Raw genomic sequence first — 1,363 nt, 5'->3', positions numbered from 1 at the left:
TATATATATATATATATATATATGTATATATATATATATATATATATATATATATATATATATATATATATATATATATATATATATATATATATATATATATATATATATGTATATATATATATATATATGTATATATATATATATATATATATATATATATATATATATATATATATATATATATATATGTATATATATATATATGTATATATATATATATATGTATATATATATATATATATATATATGTATATATATATATGTATATACACACACACACACACACACACACACATACACGCACACACACACACACACACACGCACACACACATACGCACACATATACATGGACACACACACACATGTATATATATACACACACACACACACACACGCACACACACACACACACATATACACACGCACACACATATTACATGTACACATATGACACACATATTGATATATACATACGCATATATATATATATTGTATATATATATATGTATATGATGCACATATACATATATACGCATGTATATACATTACGCATATATACACACATATTACATATGTACATATATACTGCATATACACGCACATATATATACATACATACACACACATACACACATGCATATATATACACATACGCACACACACACACACGCACACATACATATGCACATACACACACGCATATACACATACGCATATATACACATACACACGCACACACACACACACACAGACACACACGCACACACGCATATACACAATGCCACACATACGCACACACACATACGCATTACACATACGCACACACACACACACACGCACACACACACATGCGCATACACACACATACGCATATACATATGTATTATATTGACACACATGCAATACACACATACATGTGTATATACACACACACATACATATATATTATTATATTATATATACGTACACATTATTATTATTATTGATATGCATGCATATACATATATATATACGTATTATACATATACATGCATGTATATATATTATTACGTGTATATATATATACATATTATTAGATATATGTATATATATACATATATATATATTATATATATATATATATACGTATATATTATTATTACATGTATATATATATACATCATATGTATTATATTATATGCATATTATTATTATATTATGTATATTATTACATATACATATATATATTAGACATACGCATATACACGTATACATATATACATACACATACGTATATACATATATATATTACGTATTACATATTATTGTTACGCATTACATACATACATACATATACATGTACACACACACACACACAC

This window comes from Eptatretus burgeri, chromosome 4 (genome assembly GCF_056783735.1).
Source record: "Eptatretus burgeri isolate ZD-2024b chromosome 4, Ebu_testis_v1, whole genome shotgun sequence".
NCBI classification, from domain to species: domain Eukaryota; kingdom Metazoa; phylum Chordata; class Myxini; order Myxiniformes; family Myxinidae; genus Eptatretus; species Eptatretus burgeri.
The sequence above is the reverse complement of the archived record's forward strand: the minus strand, read 5'-3'. Positions refer to the sequence as shown.